Raw genomic sequence first — 21,489 nt, 5'->3', positions numbered from 1 at the left:
AAATGAATTCAATTTAACTTCATTGAATTGATTTATACTGACTTGAATTAGGACAATTATAACACACTGTCACTATACTTAAATCTCTAATCTAGCTAAGGAATTAAATATAAATGCATGAAATTTTAAATAATACAAATAATGAATAACAATACATGACTATAATTTTTTTAAATAATGGCTATTCTCCGGACAGTAGTTGTTTATCTCTGTCCACCTCCTCTCCCACCTAAACATGTGCCACGAACCTCATGGAAAACTCAGTGGACGTGGGCATGGACCCTGAGGTCCCAGAACTATCTTTTTGATTGTCAACTAAAGGCTGACAAAGATTATCATTTTATAGTGGATAATGATGAAAATGAGCACCAGTTATCTTTAACAACAGTCAGTTTAGGGGCTGGTGCAGGGGATGAATTGCATACTGTTGAAGCAGAGGTGGTGAATTATGAAGGCAGTCCAGTTAAAGTAACACTGGCAACTTTGAAAATGTCTGTATAGCCAACAGTTTCCCGTGAGAGCTTTGAAATTACACCACCTGTGATCTTACGGTTGAAGTGTGGTTCAGGGCCTGTGCATATTAGTGCACGCACTTAGTAGCTGTGGAGGAAGATACAGATTCAGAAGATGAAGAGGAGGAGGATGTGAAACTCTTAAGTATATCTGGAAAACCTTTCTGCCCCTGTAAGTGATAGCAAGTTTCCACAGAAAAAAAAGTAAAACTTGCTGCTGATGAAGATGAAGATGATGATGATGTTGATTTTGGTAATGAGGAAGCTAAAGGAAAAAGCTCCAGTAATGAAATCTATCTAAAATACTCCAGCCAAAAATGCACAAAAATCAAACCAGAATGGAAAAAACTTGAAACCTTCAACACCGAGATCAAAGGTCAAGAATCCTTAAAAAAAAATAGAAAAGAACTCCTAAAACACCAAAAGAACCTAGTTCTATAGAAGACATTGAAGCAAAAATGTAAACAAGTATAGAAAAAGATTGTTCTCTTCCCAAAGTGGAAGCCAAGTTCATCAGTTATGTGAAGAATTCTTTCCAGATGACTGACCAGGAGTCTATTCAAGATCTCTGCAGTGGAAGTGGAGGAAGTCTCCACTAGGGCATAGTAATAGTGGTGGTCAGACAAATGGAAATGGTGGAGAGACAAAAATGTACATGTGAAATAAATTCAATATGTTAATAAAGTAAACAAATAAATAAGTGTAATTAATAAATAATGGTAGACACACAGGAAGTTGCAAAAATGATACACAGTATCCCATTAATCCTTTACCCAGCTTCTATGGTGCCATTTTATTTGACTGTAGTATAACATCAAAATCAGAGAACTGACATTGGTACCATAGTGATAACTAGACTACAGACTTTATTTGGTTTTCCCCAGTTTTTGCCTGCCGCTCAACTGTATGTGTACATGTGTGTGTGCTTATAATAGCATGTAGTTCTATGCGATTTAATCCCCTGTATAGATTTGTGTAACCACCACCACAATCAGGACACAGAACTATTCCCTCACTCCAAAGAGACTCCTTCAGTTTACCACTTTGTAATCTCACCCACCCCCAGTCACAATCACTAATCTGTTCTCCATTTCTATTGCTTTGCCATTCTAAGAATGTTATGTAAGTAGAATCATATAGTATGTAACCTTTTGAGATTGGTTTTTTTCACTAAGCATAATGCCCCTGAGGTCCATCTAAGTTGTTCCATTTGTCAATAGTTTGTTCTTTTTATATGGCTGAGTGGTATTCCATGATATGGACATACCAGTGTCTGTCTACCTATTCACCCATTAGAGGACATTTAGATTGTTCCCAATTTAGGGCTATTACAATTAAAATTGCTATGAACATTCATGTATACATGTTTTTGTCAATCTAAGTTTCCATTTCTCTGGGATGAATGCCCGGGAGTATAAATATTGGGCTGTACGGTAGTTGCATTGTTAGAAGAAGAAGTTTGAAGAAACTGCCACACATTCCCACCAGCAGGTATATCAGAGATCTGGCTGCTCCACACGCTCTCCAGTATTTAGTTTCCTACTATTTTTCATTTTACCCATTCTGGAAGGTGTGTGGTAATATCTCATTTTGGTTTTAAATTTACTTTTCCTCAACACACAACTACAATTTGAGATGTCACATGAGAGTTAATTGATTGCCAAATTGTATGGACAATTTTTCTCTTCGTGGTTTTCAGTATTGACTTTACGTTAGAATCACCTGGGGAGATTTAAAACCAACTCCAAGCCCAAGCTATACCTCAGACCATTTAAATTTGAATATCTCAGGGTAGACCCAGGCATCATTACTTATTTGTTAAAATTACCCTGATAATTATAATATGCAACCAAGGTTGAGAACCAATGTTGAATCTAATTTCTACACAGACACCAGAAGTCTAATCATAAAGCTCTTTGCTGACTCCCCCATAAGCTGTGCTGCAGATAAAACCCAAGCTCATTGACTGGCTCCTCCAAATCTTGCTCCCCACCTTACCTCCAGCCCCAATAACCTCCATTTTCTGTCTACATTTTATGCTCTGGTAGTAACAAATTATTTGTAGCTTGCCACAGTTATCACTGTGTTTCATGCAAAATTCCTGCAGTTAGAACCTGAGAATGTACATTTTTATCAAGCATTCTAAGTGATCCTGATGCACAATAATATTTGAGACACTATTTCCACTAATCGCAAAGTGATTTACTTATTTTTTATTACTTTATTCTTCATTTATTCATTCATCCAAAAAATATTAATTGAGGACCTAATATGTAGAAGGCACTGGAGAGAATAACTTATGGTACAGTGATGGAAAGTCCTGGCAGACAAGTAAAAAATGCGACAAATACAGGGTGGGTAAGCACAGGGGTTTAGGGAGCTCACAGGAGTAGCACCCCAACCAGTTATAGTAGATGTAGCTTGAAACTTGAAGAATGAGTAGAAATTAGCCAGGCAAAGAGAGGCAAAGGAGAGGAAACAGTTTTTCTGAAAGAGAAAACAACATGTTTAAAGGCTAACAATAGAATAACATGGCTTGTTCAGACAATTTTAAGATCTTTGGTATGGCTGGAGCAGGAAGGAAAAGGAATAAACATAGACGTCTAATATTCAAATGTTTTAATCATATTACTTTAATGTCTCTAATAAAGTAATATCAATAAATAAGAATCAGTGGCTATGAATGGGTGAAGTCATTTTTCTTAAGCAAAGAGTAATTGCCAATTGCAGCTTGAAGGGCTTTTGAAGATTCAATTGGAAATAGCCTTCACCTCATTAAACTCTATTAACAGCATTTTTTTAAGTTTCTGACCCTGCCCAAGAGTAGTTGACCTCAACTTCAGGGTCAAGAGATTTGCTTCGAGCACTTATTTCAGACCCTAAATGTTATGGGAACTAAGTACTCTCTCTTAATCCAAGGGTTCATCTCTGATGGAGGATATTGCTCTGCTCTCTAAATGACACTAACACTTCACTTTTCAAATACATGTCAGCTGTGTTGCTGAGTGTCTACAGCAGTTGTCCTTCTGCTGCCTGAGTCAGTGACTCAGAGAAGCTGCCCTCACAGCAGTGTGTGTGTTTGGAGAGGGTGGTGGGGATTAAAACATAAGGTCCCAACTGAAGCACTTTAACTTGCTAAAATTGCTACAGTAGTCCATTGGAACCAAAAGGTGATGAATTCTTCAACTGAACTGTTGAAAAAGTTATCAAGGAAACTGAAAAGGAAAAGAAAAGTAAAATTTCATTTCAAAGATTAGCTTAAAAAAAAAAAGCAAGTTTCATCTCACTGGGGAGCTTTGCTGTTCCAGAATGATTTTAAGTTCACTTAGGGATATTTTAGTTTTATTCATGTTTTGGCAAAATTTATGAGCTGCAGATCATTTCCTTAAAAAAGACATTCATACTCTCACTGCCGACACTGGAGTAAATTTTACTTGATCGAGCAAAACTGTTCACTCTCACAATTAAAAAAAAAATTTATCCCGGGTGCTATGGAGGGAGTGTTCTCCTTCCTCTGGACCTCTGAGAACAATAAAACCACGGTGTCAACTCGTGGGAGCAATTCTGCATCAGAAGACTCTGACCTGGATGTTACCACTGACCAGCTATGAATTAGGACTAGCCACTGCCATCACAACAAACTTTTAATTAAGAACCTAGTCTGCCACATAGACAGACTAGCCATGGGGCAGATCTTCTGATAAATTTGAGGGTATTTCAAGAGCCCACAGAGTGGAACATCTGAAATCAGGGCTATCTTAGAAAATCTCGGGCATGACAGCACTGTGCCTACCCTCAATTGACTTACCATATAAACCCTGTTGACATGGATGAAGACCAAACCAAAGAAATAAAAACATGTAGTAAGCATGGTTAAGAATTTATATTCTCAACCAATTATCTTTTTTCATTGTCAGCAGTTTGCAAATCCTCTGAAGGCTCAAAACTCTGTAATGGAAGGGGACATCATAAACGCCCCACTGGCCAGCTTCTCAAGCTACTCGTCTTTGCCACTTTATGTAACAAAACTAAAAACAACACTCTCTCTTAAACAGAATTGAGGCTAGGGAGGGGTGTGTGTGTGCTGGGAGAGGCCAGAGCTTGAATACAACACTAAAGAGACTTACCATGTCCTTCCATTTGTGACTGCTCTCTTCAGAAAGTAACTCTGAGAGAGGCCAGCCCTTAGAATATCAGCAGCCCTGGTACTTCCCTGAGGACAGCCCGAGAGTAGAAGGGTCTTTCTCTCCTGCCTTGAGTACATGTTTACCCAACTTTGCCTCTTTGGTTAAAGGAGCATTCAATGTGAAAATAAATAAAAGTGTCCTCCAAATCACGGCCAACATTGAGGCAAGTGGTCTTCCCCAAACTCCTACATTATGTGCTTCTTTCCCACCCATCTCAAAAATCAAATAGGACAGGCAGAGGAGCAGCAAATTTCAGACTAACTTTTTCTTCCCTTCCCCCCCTCCCCCCACTCCAGTCCTTGAGTCTTTGTCCTCTGCCCTAAAAGTGTCTTATTTTTTCCCCTCTTGTCATCTGGCAGCCAAGAATATTGAATGCAGCTTGAAGAAATAACATCATATTATAGAAACACCCTCTTCTTAAGACAGCTGACAACATATGTTAGTGCATGTACTCATTCTTTAGATTGCTATGCCATTTTAGGGCAGAGAGAGGGTTTAGATGCAGTCTTCACGCTATTTTTCAAATTTCATGTGCTGTGGAAAAAAGGCAAACCTTGCCATTTTTCATTTTGCAAGGTTATGAGGATTAGGGAGTATTTTCTTTTTTCATTGCATGATTTAACATGACTTTGAAAATTGCACATTAACTCCCAACAAGATTTTGATATTGTAAAGCCTGAACAATCTTTAAAAAGCAAAAGCAAAATATAGCTAATTAACAAGGAAACAAAGATTCCTTTCGAGGAATGACATGGTACATTTCCAGGGTCTGGCCCAGCAAAGATGGGAACGGTGATCCTCACAAACAGGGCAAGTTCAGGCCTTTAGGCACCACTGTCCTTCTGCAAGTGTGAGCTTTCTTTCAAGCTCACATATGAAACCCTGGCATGCTTATAAGCTGGCTGTTCCTTCCTTGCCCTTCCCTCTCTGTCTCTTTTATAACCCTAACTCTCCTCTTCCGTAAGAACTAGTTGCAGGATGGTAAAAGGAAATGATTTCATTTGGGTGGAGAAAGGAAAAGATACAGATTTCGTCCCAAATCTTGTAAGTTAAATGTGCTGTGCAAGAAAAACAGCTGTCGATCCACCAGCTGAGTCTCCTTAAGTGGCAGGGCCTGGCTGTAGCAGAGTCCCCAAGGGCAGGAGCAGCGCAGGTGGAGACAGGGAAGAGACAGAACCAAGACTTAAAGCTTGGTTCCGTGTTCATAATTCTCTCTATCCTGTCGTCCTTTCCCTCTTTACTTTAGTAGGAACAGTCCTCTCCAGAGATCTAGAGTGCTATGCTGGCGGCCATAACTTCTCTCTCACACACTGCGGGGAAAGGTGAAAGGACAACTAATCTTCTCTACCCTGGATTGTGCAAAATGTCTATTTCTTAGATCATTGCATTATGTGCTCACGCTGAAAACTAATCTAGAAATAGATTCAGAAAGTAAGATGCTATTAAAAACCTGGATTTAAGATTCTATCCCAAACCAGAAAAGCACAGTTAATCCTCAGGGGGAAAAATATTGCAAGGCATGTGCTAATTACACTTACTCTCGCTCATCCTGTCATGCTGTATCTCCAGTGTGCTTCAGCAAGGAGGGGATGCAGAATTCATTAAAATGGCCTGGGTTTTCGGGTGACAATCACACCCAGAATGGATGTTGGTGGGCTTCCTACATGCAGTAGAGGAAATTGGCTCATCAATCCAGCCTCTGGGCGACTCAGATTTGGGAATGGCTGTGAACTTACTCCTTTAAATATCAATTTTATTTGTGTGTCTATTAATCCTTCTTGGATGGAAATCTTTGAACATTTGCATTTATCTCTGTCCTCATAAAGAGAGGATATTTAAATTATTTTAATTGTTTGGTGACCGGGGTCTTTTTTATTAAAGTCCACCATCTGACCCACCTCTTTCCCTTTGTCAGCTCACTTCCTTTCTAACTCTTTCACAAGGGGAAGGCCTTAAAATGATCCAGCACATTGTAAGACATTGACTGGGTGACAATTCACTAGGAAGCAGGGTCAATGTTCGTCGACAGGTTCCAGCTCACTTGCACTTCTTATGGTCCTTCTAGGGACCTGCCCAGATGTATTTATTCTCTTTAACATCCTTTGTCCATGCACCTATTAAGAGGGTGCCTTAAAATCTACTGGCTGGGCACTACAAATACTACCCTATTAGATTTTATCACTAAACCTTCATGGTAACCCATGAGGTATGTACTAATATTATTTCCACTTTACAGATGGGAAGAATGAGTCTCAAAGAATGTCAGTAACATGTACAAGATAACTAGAGAGACAGCATCTAAAAGAAGGCAGTCTATCTTCAGCCCTTGCTCTTGACCTCTGAACTATGCAGCATTTCATCTCAGCCCTGACTGCTGGACCTGCCACATGAGCCCTGATATCCTGCCAAGGTTGCTCACGCCCAGTGCTCCCAAAGTGGGAAGTGGTGGGGGCGGGTGTGTGTGGGGGTCCTTTTACAGGCCATGCACAGCTGTATTCTAAGCGGAGGCAGGAAGAAAGCCACGATCATCACTCAGTTCAACACTCAGTCATGTGCGTGCCAAAGCAGCCACGCTTGGATCCTTGTTTTTTAAACTTCTTCATGAAAACCATCCTTCAGTTCTGCCATAACCATTCTTTCTAAGGGCAAGGCACATACCTGTAGACGACAATTTTATCCCCCAGTCTCCCATCAGCAGGCATTTGGACTGTTTTTATGTTTTCCTTGTTGTGATCAGCCCTGCTGTGAACATTTTCGAGCTCATGTCCTGTTGCACATGCGTGCGAGTTTCTCCTGGGAATTCAGGGAGATGCAGAATAGCTGGGTCACAGGTATGAGGATGTTCGACTTTACAGTCCAGTGTCAAACATTCCCTGGGAAGTGTGACTCCTAGTTTAGATTCAAACGGGGACCTCATTCCACAAGAAAGTAGCTCCTCCATAGATGTGAATCAGGAACCCTGTAGACTCTAGATTGTGGAGAAAGCTTAGTGACAAGCCCTAGGCCACAGATAACTAAGGGCTTTACTAATTCTGATGTAGACGTGCTCTGAGTTAACATTAGACCCATGTTGGGAAAATCTGTGCTTTGTGATGTATTTTTACAATCCAGTTAGCTGTTTAGTAAACTATGCGTAGTTATTTCTATAGTGTGTGGGCTCAGTCATTCTCAATAAATTCATTTATTGGTTTGTAAATATTCAAATTAAGGAGCTTCTCCAAGTATAACAGGCTACTCCCTGAACTGGGGGAGTGATGTGAGAGCACTAACAAATATAGCAAGATTCTGGTATCTGAAGGGAGCAATAAGATAAATCAGATATTGTTTGTAGCTACTGCCTTACTGGCTTATGTGAGTATGTTACATAAAACCACCATTGTAGAGATGCTTCTCCATGCCAGTTAAATGGAACTGTTTTCATTTTCAAGAAAGAATCCAAATTCTGTATTTTTTTTCTCTGATTTTAATTTTTTTAAGTTTTCTCTCTTCTCCCTCCTGCCAAATTATTAGACATCATTTCACTTTCTCTTATAATTGTGCCTGTTTTCCCCCTTATGAAATAGTCTTATAATCCACTGTGGGCTTAGAAACCACTAGCCAAACTTGTTATCATTGTGGGTAACATAAGAGTAAATGGGGTCCAAGAAAGAGTCTGAAGAGGCTCTCTTCAAAGTAAAGTGAATTTCATCAACTTAACTTTTAAGGGCTAAAGACTTCTTTTGCTCACTTTCTTGTTTTCAATTGTGTTTTGAGAGGGAGAGGTAACTAAATGGCCAAATTCCAACTATTTAAGATAACTGAGCAAAGGATTCAGACCACAATGCAGGTTCTATTTCAATTCTGATATTTGATTTCTATGTGATTAAGCATAGCCTTAATCATCCTTTAGCTCTCTCAGTTTATGAAACTAGAAAATGGAAATGGCCACCTCTCTTCAGGTATAGAAAGGCTTAATTGTCACCATGTACCTGAATCTTCAACTGGATGGCATTGCCACAGCATAGGCATTATCCTAATGAATTAAGACTTCCTTAGCGTATGTTGACCCCTGTTTAGAAATCTCAAGGAAAGAGTCCCAAGTTTCTAAACCTTTCATCAGGCAAAGAGCCAACTAGCTGAGCTTTCCTAACAGATATTCTAGCTGGTGCAAAAACATCATACCAGGCCTGAAGGAAGATATTTTATATAGTTGAAGAGAAAAAATCCAAAATATTGGATATCTAGAAATCTAAGTTTTTCTTAAAACATTATATAAAGTAGTGTTGTACCGAAGTGGATCAAGTGAAAGAAAAAGGCAAGGAGAATGGTACATTTATTCTTCTAATTATTTTTGACTACAATTTGCCAAAGCAGATGACACCAAGCTCAGTGTGGTATATTGCAAATATGATCACAAACCCATCACTTTTGGCCAGTAGGACATTAGCAAACTGGACACATGCAGAAGCTGAACTTACCCTTGCATACTGGAACATGTCTTTTTATTGTTCTTAGAACCTGCCTCCACCATGTAAAGAAGCCTAGACTAGCCTGCTGGAGAATGAGAGAATTTTTGTAGGAGAAGCATGTGCCCTCAGCCAGCCAACCCTCCAAAGTAAAGCCACTAGTCCACCCATACCTGACTTCAGACACATGTGGGTCTGAAATTCAAAAACAAATGGAAGAACCATCCAGATGAGCCCGGCCTAAATTGCTAACCCGCAAATCATACACTGAATAAATGGTGATTATTTTAAGCACTAAGTTTTGAGGTGGTTTGTTACTCCATAATAAACAGTTGGTACACTGAACATCTATTCCTCCTTTCTTGCTGTCAGACTTCAAATTAGTCAAGTGATTTAGAAGATGGTGCCCTAATCCCCTCCTCTAAGAATGAGTCTTGATTGATCTAGGCCATTGATCTACTATCTTGCCATTTATGGTTTATTGTCTATGCCATTAATATCTACAAGTTGTAAATGATCAATTGCCATTGATTGCTGAGTAATGAAATCTGAGGAGGCGATCTGTTGGGGGGCTGGATACTTCTCTGCTTCTAAGATAATATCTAGTATGGCTATGAGACCTGGAATTGCTACCAGCCCAAGGATAACCAACATATAGAGGAAAGAAGAACCAAAAGATTTGCAGAAAAGCAGAGCTGGAGCCCTCACACCCTGTGCCTATGGCTACAGCCCCTGCTTCTGGACCTCTTGTGATGGGAGACCTTGAATTTCTCTATCGTCTGTGCCAGTTGGAGTAGGAGCTTTCAGTTTCTTGCCTTCCTTGAATACTCACTCCCTGTACAGCAGCTAAACTGACAGCTAGAAATGTGTCACTTGCAATAAACATTTTACAGCTATTGCATAAAACTGTTCATCTTTTAAAAATAGAAACACATAAATAAAATATTTACTTTCCATGTTTCCATACACTTTGATTGTTATTACATTCTGGAAATATTCTTTGATGTGCAAAGAAACAAAATTATGCTAGCAAAGCAGTGAATATAGTTATGGGAACATAATTTCAGAGCTACATACAGGCTCGGGCAGTTATAACCAAAGTCAGTTCTAAGACCTAAAGAAAAATGTAATGTATTTGTTTATCTGTTATCAAATAAACTGATAAATTTGGCCTCTATAAAATGCTAAGTATAATAGCACAGTTTTTCCACTTGGAGATACATGGAAATAGTAATTTTCAATGGAAATTAGTAGATACCACTTAAAAGACAACTCTTTGTAAACCCAAGCAAGACCAAATGAGAGACAAAGTGAGATGTCTGCTGACCACTTCAAAGAATTTTGAGCCGGAGTAATATGGAGTAAGTATGAAATTGTTTTATCCATTTTAAAAAATGTGTGAATCTCTGATTACTTTCACACTGATATGGAACTTGCCTGCAATGAACTGCCAAATGTTTACTTTCTGGAATCAGAAACAATGTCAGGCAAAAAGCTCACCATCCGTTCTGCATGGCTCTCACCAAACTTGGCCCTCACATATAGCTTACTCCTGAATGAATTCAGTGAAATGACACATCAAAACGCTCCTTTTAGGGCTTCCCTGGTGGCGCAGTGGTTGAGAGTCCACCTGCCGATGCAGGGCACACGGGTACGTGCCCCGGTCTGGGAGGATCCCACATGCCGTGGAGCGGCTGGGCCCGTGAGCCATGGCCGCTGAGCCTGTGCATCCGGAGCCTGTGCTCCGCAACGGGAGAGGCCACAACAGTGAGAGGCCCGCGTACCAGAAAAAAAAGAAAAAAACAACCCTTCTTTTAGAGAATGATTTCTTTTTTCTACTCATGAATTTGCCAAAATGCATTCCTTTACTTCCAAAGATTCCTCAATAGGTTTCTTTTGAAAAGAAGTATTCCTTGGGGCTTCCCTGGTGGCGCAGTAGTTAAGAATCCATCTGCCAATGCAGGGGACGCAGGTTCAAGCCCAGGAAGATCCCACATGCTGTGGAGCAACTAAGCCTGTGAGCCACAACTACTGAGCCTGCACTCTAGAGCCCGTGAGCCACAACTACTGAGCCTGCGTGCCACAGCTACTGAAGCCCACGTGCCTAGAGCCCATGCTCTGCAACAAGAGAAGCCACAGCAATGAGAAGCCTTCACACCGCAATGAAGAGTAGCCCCCACTCACCACAACTAGAGAAAGCCCGCACACAGCAATGAAGACCCGACACAGCCAAAAATAAATAAATTTAAAAGAAAGAAAAGAAATGTATTTATCACACACACACACAAAAAGAAGTGTTCCTTTGTCTAATAAGTGGAGAAATGCATAGGTCCAGTGACTCACAATACAAGGCTCTGAGAAGTATTGCTGTTTGTTTTTTTTTTTAGCTCTTGTTTATCCCATTATCTGTAAGATGCTGCTCTGTGAAATGCTGCTTTAGTATAATCTATTGACTTGGCAATAGATAGGAAATGAGGTTCAAAAAGGAGACAGTAGTAAAAATTGTGTTTACACGTTGAGCCTGGCTGATTGGAAAAATGATGGTTCTTTTAATAAGAAAGGAAGCATGAAGAAGTTTTCAGGGCTTCCCTGGTGGCGCAGTGGTTGAGAGTCCGCCTGCCGATGCAGGGGACACGGGTTCGTGCCCCGGTCCGGGAAGATCCCACGTGCCGTGGAGCGACTGGGCCCATGAGCCATGGACGCTGAGCCTGTGCGTCCGGAGCCTGTTGCTCCTCAACGGGAAAGGCCACAACAGTGAGAGGCCCGTGTACCCCCCCACCACCAAAAAAAGAAAAGTTTTCAGGTGTGGCAGAATGAGGAATTCCATTCTGAGCATGCTAAGTTTGATGTGAAGATCCCTTTTGGGGTATAACTGTCCACCAGTTGGAAATTCAGGACTAGAGCTTACTAGAATGGTCCTGACCAGAGATAAAGATTTCATAGTCACACACAGAAGCAACAATTAAAGCCAGGGCAATAGATTAAATTGGGAAGGAACTGATAAAAGAGAGGAAAGAGTGCCAAAGGCAGAACGTCTCACTGTATTTAGGGAGTCTAATCAGAGAGTTTAGAAGAGAACAAGAGATGTATGTTCCTTTAGAAGCAAGAAGAGGAGACAGTCTTAACAAGGAAGAAATGTCACCCAGAGACTGAAAAGATGAAGACCAGAGATAATAAGGTCATTGAATGATGTGATCTGAGGTGACTGAGGACCTTCTAGAGAACAGGGATGGTGTTATGGTGAGAACCTAAGCCTTATAAAAAAGACGAAGAATTGAAGGGGTACCGAGGAACGTATGGCCAAGGAACACTGACTTAGTATGTCAGTGATGAAAGGAATGAGAAAGATAGGTTGGTAACTTAAGAAAGAGAATACAGGGAATATTCACATTTTTAAGATGTAGGATGGCCTAAGCTTTTTTGTAGGCAAAGGAAGTGACTCCAGATGTAAGTTAAAAGGGAGATAGTTGATAAAGTAACATTTCAAAGAAGCTGGAGGACTGAGGTCAGAAGTCTGATTGCTGTTGACAGGAGATAAATTGATAAAGTCTTTTTAGAGAGCAATATGACAATATCTGTCAAAATTATATGTGTGCATACCCTTCAACCCAGCAATTTCACTAATATGATTCTGACCCACAGAAAAACTAAAGCAAGTACGCAAGGATATTCATTATAATACTAATTGTAATAGCAAGAAATCGAGAACCTGAATGCCCTTCAATAAAGAAACATTTAAATAAATCACTGTAGACCTCTTGTATAGGATACCACACAGCCATTAGAAACAATGAGCAAAATATATATATACTGAAATGGAATGAAGCTCAGTATCTTTCCACCGCACTGTAAGCTCTACTGGAGCAAGAACTATGTCTGTTTTCTCAGCTTGTATATCCATGCCCTAGCATAGAGCTTGACCCAGAGTAGGTGCTCAATAAATACTTGATAAATGGAATGTTGAGTTTTAAAAACATGTTGCAGAATAACAAGTAAAATGTGAAAAGATTCACATTTGTTTTATATATACATATATATGCTTAAAATATATATGTATAGGTTTGCATGTGCATAGCAAAAAATTCTGGAAGACTACTCAGGAAATTAGTTATCTTTGGAGAGTAGGATTGGATGAGAAGTGGAGCAAGAGAAGTAAGTGCATATACTTTTAATTACTTCTGTATTCTTAAATTCTTAAGTTCAAACATAGATTTCTTTCATAATTTCAATATGTCAATAAAAGATATAAAATCACTGGAGAAAAGGGAAGACAAGTGCAATAGAATGGGTTAGCCTTGAAGAGGGTCAAACCCCCCTCTTCCTGAAAGAAGGTAGTGAACCATGGCAACATTACAGAAAGGAGGAAAAAATAGGGAACCCAATCATGTTGCTCAATAAAGTAGGAGCCAGTGTCATCCCTAAGAGTGAGGGCAGTGGTGACTGGCATCTGCAAAAGGTTGAGAAGGTTCAGAACATGGACTCGGTTCTAGAGCTGGGGAGGCCTTGGAGACGATTCAATCTAACCACCCATTTTACATAAGGATTTGCCAAAAAACACACATTTTTGTGAGCGACGATGCCAGTCCAGTACAACAGCCTCTAAAAATATGCAAAAATAACTCGAAACAGATGAATAAATGGATTGCCAGGCATTTGTGAGGGCTCTGATAAAGTTAAGAGGGAGGAAATGTGTAGAGCCTATGCTACACTGTGGCATTCTGCGTCAAGGCCAGGCAGTCTGTAAGCTGGAGCAGAGGCAGGCAGTGAGTGGAGAATGGGCAAGATGGTGATGAGTCCTGGCAGATAACAAATATTTCAGCCAATAAATACATAAAGACACAGAGGCAGGAAGTGAGTGGAGAATGGGCAAGCTGGGGAGGGGAGACGGTGATGAGTCCTGGCAGACAAAAAAATGTTTCAAACAATTAACACATAAAGAAGCAGAATGAGGAGCTGGAACTTGTAAGCTAATGAGAAAAATTCTTTCTGAGCTTAGGATAATGGTATCAAAATGGGAGACAGCAGCACTGATGACTGACAGATTGGAGTTTAGATTGACTGACTCAAATGAGTGATAGGCCACTGGATTGTTCCACTTTCATCCAAAGAATCATATCTATGCTAGTGTCATGTGAGTAGATAAGTGGATGGAGCTGTTGCTTCAATTGTAAAGGCAATACCTGCTTGCTTAATAAAACATAAAAGCATGCCAGTGAATCAAAATGTCTGCTGGTTCCCAGAATCCTCAAGGTGGATCCTGACCTACCACTTTGAAGAGGTTTAGCTAGCAGTTCAGCCCTTCATGAAGGCAGTGGCTGATTAAGGCTAAACATCCTGTCAGTTGTATCTGGCTGTATAATAGAGGGGTGAATTAAGGACAGACCATGTTTTTTAATTCTTTTCCTTTTGCGGTCTCTTATTTCTTTTCTGGTCTACAGGTCTGAATCTGGCAGAGTTTAAAATAATAACTCATCTTTCTCTCCCCTTTGTTGCATTTGATTTATTACATGAACTGTCTACAGGCTTTCCTGAGGTACCTAAAATATAGCTTCAGGCACAAATTACTAGACCCTGGGTTTTATTATTCCATCAGGAATGGCCATGGAACAGTGCTCTCAACCTTGCTTTCTAAACCATCCATCTGCTCCCGGCCATGGCCAGAATGGTCATAGTATCTGGGGATAGGTCCTTTTCTAGAACATGGGAGCCCTGAAGCTGGGTGGGGCCCCAGGCTCATCCTGTCTCACTTTTTATTTTATAGAGGGAAGAAGTGAAGGCCAGGGAGCTTAAGAGACTAGCTCAAGACTGTGACTAGTGAGGGGCAGCCCTGGGGTGGAAACACAAGGTCTCCAGTCCCCAGGCCAGGGCCTCTTCTTCCCCATGTGCTCTTCCCTAGGCCCTCTACAGATCTGCTTGTCAGCACTCATCATAACACCAGGTTAAAAATCACACTAAACCTTTCCCAAAGGCAATCTCGCTGAATTAAGCACAGAAATGTCACGGGCTCATCTTCAGTAGCTAGCCGGAAGAAATGCTTATTTCAAGGTCTTTAGTACATTATCATTTTCACTCAGAAGATCTCTTCCCTTAGAATACAAGCCAGAACCGTGATAAGCCCAGTCCTTAAATTGTCTGTGCTCAGATATCCCAGTTCACAAAGAAAGAGAATAAGCCTTCATTTTTATTCAGCTGTTTAATGATGAAATGTGTCTCCTTCCAAACATATGTTCCTTCTCGCTGATCCCATAATCAATTTTTTCTCATTGGTATTTTTGTTTTCTAATAAATACTAATTTAAGAGTAATAATTAGTGAACTGTTTCTCAAAATCTGATGGACAGCAATCTTGAATGCTGTTATTTTTGTGTCCTTGCTGCTCAGCTATGACTTAATTGGGGTTGTACAAGTTAAAAATGTCAAAGACTGATGACTTCAGGAGCCCGGTGGAATGGGAAGAGATCACTCCAGGCTGGGAACTTGAAAATCAGCCTTCGGGTCTTGGTCTGCTACCCACTGATGTTTTCATTTCTCTCAGTTTCAAGTTGGATGATGATGCTTACCCCACGGAGTTGTCAGGAGAGTTATTTGGGACATTGTAGGTGTCAGCATTCCGCATACTCAAAATGAAGAGAAATGAAGACCTATGTAAAATGCCATAATTCTAAAATGTTTTAGTAATTATAGATTCTGAATTTGACTGCCTGAGAATACCAGACAGGAAACTGTCCCCTAAATTATGGTCTAGTCTCCTAGAAAATCCTGTTCACTTCTAGGAACTTATTCCTGTGGAATTTTACTATATCTGAGTCTACAAATGAAAATTCAAATAGAGAACTGAGTCAGGTAAGGACATGATTCATACTAAAATCACTTTGGACTGAAAGAGCCAAGTAATTAAGGACGGAGTAGTTGGAGCCATGAATTATCTGGATGGTGCTAAGGAGTAAGATGGGACCTATAATGAAGGGCTAGATGTTATCTTAGGTTGATAATGAGACCACAGCCATGTGATAGACTGAGTAGCAGCCTCCATGAAAAATGTTAACAAATATTAGATACCATGTTGATAATAAAGCATCTATAATTAAGCTATAGCTTCTGAATATTAAAATAACTAAAAGAAAAGTGAGTACTTACTGAATTGCTATAGACAACAGAGAATTTTATTAACTTTATCATCAACCTCTCTCTCTGTCTTCTGGTTTACTCCAGAACACATTATTCATGTAACAACTGGAATAATACTAATATTAGTAGTAATGATAATAGTGGCTAAAGTTTATTGAGTGCTCACTATGTGCCAGGCATCATTCTGGGCAATTTATATGCATTATCTTATTTTACCCTCACAAAAACTCTATGAGGTTGGTACACGCCCCATTTTACAGACGTGGCAGCTGAGGCTTTGAGAATGAAATAACATCCCAATATCACACAGCTGGCAAGTAGGAAAATTGAGGAAAACAGACAATCTGAATCTGTAGACTGGGTTTTTAACAACTACATCTAAATTATCTTTTAATAAACGTCTCCAAACTGACAAACTTATAGAAAATCAATATATTGCATATACAGGTTTTGCTTTTCTGTTGACTCCTTCCAGAAGACTAACATCCCTGTTAGTGGCTCTGCCAGCCATCTCCTATTTCTCACTGATACACTCATCACAGTCCTTTTCAAAATCACATTTCTTAAATTCCTACTGTTCTTGTATCAGAATCCTTTTGGTTTTCAGTAACAGAAAATCTAACTCAAATTGACAATAAAAGGTATTCCCTGGCCCATGAAACTTTAAAGTTTAGAGTTCAGTTTGATTTCACAGCTGAACAACTTCTTCCAAGACCCATTTTCTTCCTCTCCTCACACTGCCTTCCATGGGGTCAGTTTCTCCTAAAGGTGGCTTCCCTTGGGACTCCTAATGACTGCAAAGGCAAAAAAGTCCCTCTTCCATATGCAAGAGATAAGAGCTGCCCACCTCTAGAGGCTCTCTCCAAACAAAAGAGAAAGCCTCTTTCTAGAAGACCCTAGCACATCTCTCCTTCCACACGATTGGCCTGTGTCAGTCACATAACTATCGCTGACCCTATAATTATGCTCCAGGATGGAATGGGATTCCACTGAATCATTTAGATCAGAACCAAGTACCCCATCTCTAGAGCAATGAGACACTAGCACAGGTACTGTGTTGGGGAGTAAAATAAGAGTAGTTACCAAGCGCTTTCTTAATTTCTCCTAGAGTTCTCATCAGTATCTCTAGGGTCCCAGCGATATTAGGGTGAAAACTAGTTTAGAAATCCCAATAGAGGGACTTCGTTGGTGGTCCAGTGGTAAAGAATCTGCCTTCCAATGCAGGGGATGCCAGTTCAATCCCTTGCCAGGTAACTAAGATCCTACATGCCACCAGGCAACTAAGCCTGCGTGCCACAACTAATAAGCTCATGTGCCTCAACTAGAGAGTCTGCGTGCCACAAACTACAGAGCCAACGGGCTCTGGAACCCATGTGCCACAACTACAGAGCCCAGGTGCCCTGGAGCCTGCATGCCACAACTAGAGAGAAGCCCTCGTGCCGCAATGAAAGATCCCACATGCCTCACTGAAGATCCCGCATGCTGCAACTAAGACCAAATGTGGCCATAAATAAACAAACAAATAAATAAATAAAACGAAATCCCAAAAGAGAAATGTGGCTGTACTTAAAGGTGAGAACCTATGTTGATGGGTCACTTTATTAGTAAGAAACTACATGAACTACAATCCCAAATATCATAATTGTTTGTTTTTACATATCCTTCTTTAATTATTAAAAAGAAAAGAGGTTTTGGGAGCTGATTTAATATGAAAGATTATCTTTTTATTAAATAAAGGAAATATGTACTTAGCTTGAGATAAATATAATTTAAGACAGTGTGGGACTTTCGAGAAAGCAAATGGGGACTAAAAAAGGAGAAGAAGAAAAGAAAGAAAGAGAGAGGAAGGGAGAAAACCATTAGTGGCCATTTGGAAGTAGTCAAAATAGTCAAAGTAAACCCAGGGCCAGTAATTAATCAACTTTACTTAAGGATGATGCATATGATGGATAGAAGCTATCTCAAGGAATTATTGTCAAGCAACACCTTCCACTGGCTTGGCAAACTCATGATGGTGTGTGCTGGCTGAGAAACACAAGTTTCAAACATTGCTTTCTTTCTGGCCTATCCATTCCCTCCAAGGATAGGTGGTGGGGGGCAGGGGCAGGGGGCTGACTCTATTCAAGCTAAAACTCACCTCAGTTTCAAGGAAATATTGGTTTTACAAATTGAGATGTCTGTGATGCAACCAGATTGGCCCAAGGATGGGGAGTTGTGTTTGGGGGACACAGTGACAGTTCATAAACATTATTCTATTTGTCAGCTGAGGCCTAGACTGCTATTGCAACAGTCTCCCAACTGGTCCCCCAGGCTCTAGTCTCTCCACTTCAGTGCTCTTTCCACATGGTTATTTGATTAACCCCTCTGTGAGCCTCTCACTCTCTTCTAGTAGTAAACTAGTAATCAGCTCCATACCTATCCATACCATATTATCTCCCATTATTCACCCAGAAAAAACTCCTCACAATGACTCAACCAGTCTGCCCTTGCCTGAATGTGCATGTATTTTCACTCTCCTATTCCTGTGTCTATGCTGTTCCACTTGCATAACATTCCCTTCTCCATGCCCTTCCCCCACCAGTCTTTCCATATCTAATTCCTATACCTGTGTGGAGATTCAGCTCAAATCTATAATACCTTCTTTTCTTATTGAGCTCAAAGGGGTCCCTTCCTGCTTAAAGCAATGGATTTATGCCCATCTTGACCACCTGATGTTACCCACATGCTACAAACCTCCCTTACTAGACTGTAAGGTCATCCCATAGTATTATCTACAGTATTACACACAGTGCTTTGTAGATCCCAAGTAAAAAGATAGTTTGTGCCTGATGCATTATGTATTATGAATTTATAATGTTTTAAAAACAAGTATTTAAAAAAAGGAAGGAATACAGTGTAAGAATCCAATCTAAGAAGCATCTCAAAAAAAACTTGTCCAAAACTAAACTCTTCATCATCTCCATTGCCAAATTGCACCTCCAATTTTCCTTCCCATGTTAGTAATGGCAAATCAATCATTTAAGTCTGTTCAGGCCAAACAACATGGACTTCAGCTTTGAGTCCTTTCTCACTCTCATTCTTCATTTCCAGCAAATGTCATTGGTTCTACATTCAAAGTAAATCCAGAATTTGAAGGCTTCTCACATCTATTGCTAACATTGTGGACCAAGCCATCGTCATCTCTCACCTGTATTATTGCAAGATCCTCTGGATAGTCTCCCTACTTCCTCCCTCATCTCTTTCCCTAAAGTCTATTTCCCACATGGCAGACAAAATAAGTCAAATCATATCACTTGTGTGCAAAGAATATCCAAATACTTCCCATCTCACTCAGGACAGAAGCCAGAGTTGTTACAATGATCTCAAAGGTCCTACATAACTCACCCCAGTGGCCCCCTGCCTTTCTGACACTGTCTCCAACTACTCTTTACCTCCATCACTTCATTCTAGCCTCTTCCTCAACAAGGCCAGCACCTTCCCCCTCTGCAGCCTTCACTCTCTATCCCACAGCAACTTCATTTTTCTCCATAGCACTTACCATTTGACAGAATGTATTCCATGCATACATATTTCTCTTGCTTGTTTATTCTTTCTTCTACCCGTGCCTCAGTTAGAATGTAAACTTCATGAAGGCAGAAATTTTTATCTGATTTCTCCTTTGCTCTTTCCCAGAGCCTATAAAAGTGCCAATGGCAAAGTAGAAACTCAGAAAATATTTGTTGAATGAATGGGTGATGAATAAATCTTATTTAGAGTGTTAAATATTCAGGGTCTGTAGACCACCTAAGGGATGTGGTGGACAGTGACTTGAGAATCTTTCTTCTAAAGGTCAGAATCTGTACAGTTGAACTTTTAGAATCGGATCAGTTTCTCACTTGTTAGAGGAGCAGTGACTGTACTTCAACTCCAAACTATAAGGCACCGTGCAAATATAAGGCATTGTTATGGTTATGTGCTCCCTATTCTGAAATATTGTTTCCAAAGTCAGTTGATTTCCCAAAGTGAGCATGTCCAGTATGCGTTTTCTAGAGGATAATGCAAGGGATGCAGAGCTAGACTGTGGAGCTTCTGATTAGCATCTTACAGCCTGGTCTGCAGCTGCTCACACAAAGCAGGTTAGAACATATTTTAGCCCCCCGCCCTGCTTATATGCCCACCATGGTGACAGCAAGCCTTCTCTTAAAAGAATCTTCTCCTCCTTTTGTGGTGCTGGGGGTGGGGTGTGTGCAAGGACACAAAAAGCCCGTTTTTCAGACCTCCTCTTTTGAATGTTGCCCAATTCTCCTTAATTGTATCATTTCATTACCAAGTCCTAGGTGCTCCTATTTACTACCGATCTCATCACTGAGTTAACGGATGCTGATGCCTCTGTACTCAGTTGATTACATTACCACATAGCATCCATCACTTCCCTTTAGCCTGATGAAGTAATTATTCCAGCAGACCTAAAGGAAGGTCACAGCTGAGGCAGTTGATAATCCTCATTAGGACCATTCTCTCTCACCTGTTGGTTTCACCCTTTCGCCATCAGGATGAACGACTTGGATCAGAACATCCTCATTTCTGTTATCATTCCTAAATGCTCTCTGAGCCCCCTCTTCACCGGTACAGTCCCTGCCCTTGGAGCTGACAGAGCCAGTGTGAGAAGAAAGGGCTTCCCAACCTCCTACTGGTCCCTCAGCACTGCCCTTATCCACACTAGCCAATCCTCCCAAAATGCCAATCCGAACACTGTGAGCTATTCACAGTAACACTGGAGTTACAGTGGCATGGAGAAAAAGTTTAAAATATTATATACAGTTTGATTCATTTCTGCAAGAAAAAAGGGGATGGAATCTGTAAAATGGATATATATTAAAATATATTTTACATGTACAAAAATATATGTATTTATAATAGAATACATAAAATATAAAAATAGATGGAATCCGTTAACATAGACGTAGCAAAAGCCTGAAGGTATTTACACCCAAACATTTTCAGTGTTGTCAGTCATTGCCCCAGAGTGGTATGATTCCTGGTGCCCCTCACTTCCTTCTTGTGTGATAGCTGTAATTTCCTATTTTACTGTAATTATTATATTTGGTACTTTTTAAATTCTTTAAATGAAAATATGAGCATGTCGTTCCTGGGCTTAAATTTTTTCACTTAAAAAAAAGGGCTTCCCTGGTGGCGCAGTGGCTGAGAGTTTGCCTGCCGATGCAGGGGACACGGGTTC

General features: G+C 40.3%; 1 pseudogene across 1 annotated transcript; it reads left to right on the top strand.

Moving 5' to 3' along the window:
- The first annotated feature begins 251 nt into the window (after positions 1-251).
- Positions 252-976, top strand: LOC307061459 (nucleophosmin-like; annotated as a pseudogene). Its single transcript has one exon. The product of its transcript is annotated as a nucleophosmin-like (transcript).
- Positions 977-21,489: the final 20,513 nt, after the last annotated feature.

The sequence above is a fragment of the Hyperoodon ampullatus genome, assembly GCF_949752795.1.
Source record: "Hyperoodon ampullatus genome assembly, chromosome: 12".
In the NCBI taxonomy this organism is placed as follows: domain Eukaryota; kingdom Metazoa; phylum Chordata; class Mammalia; order Artiodactyla; family Ziphiidae; genus Hyperoodon; species Hyperoodon ampullatus.
Note: the sequence above shows the minus strand (reverse complement) of the source record. Positions and strands in the feature narration are given on the sequence as shown.